Here is a 304-nt window from a genome sequence, read left to right as displayed (position 1 = left end):
AGGGGGAAAAAGCAAGGGGGATGGAGGGAGAGGGAAAAAGAGCGATATCTTGCTGTCAGTTGGGGTATTTTTGTCCAGATAAGTGGCCTCCCAGATCTGGACAATAATACCCCAACTGACAGCTTCGCCGCCCTCCGCCTCCCCCACCTCCCCAGAAGTCACCATGGTCACGGCTGTGCCGGGGCGGGGTCAGGCCAGCAGCTCTGAGCCGATGGACTGGAGACAGTGAGGAGGACCCAGGAGGAGGGGCCAGGGCCATGACTGGCGCGTGGCCGCAGATGTGCACGTGCCGGCCTCACCTGGG

This window comes from Bison bison, unplaced genomic scaffold (genome assembly GCF_000754665.1).
Source record: "Bison bison bison isolate TAMUID 2011002044 unplaced genomic scaffold, Bison_UMD1.0 scf7180017864143, whole genome shotgun sequence".
Taxonomy (NCBI): domain Eukaryota; kingdom Metazoa; phylum Chordata; class Mammalia; order Artiodactyla; family Bovidae; genus Bison; species Bison bison.
The sequence above is the reverse complement of the archived record's forward strand: the minus strand, read 5'-3'. Positions refer to the sequence as shown.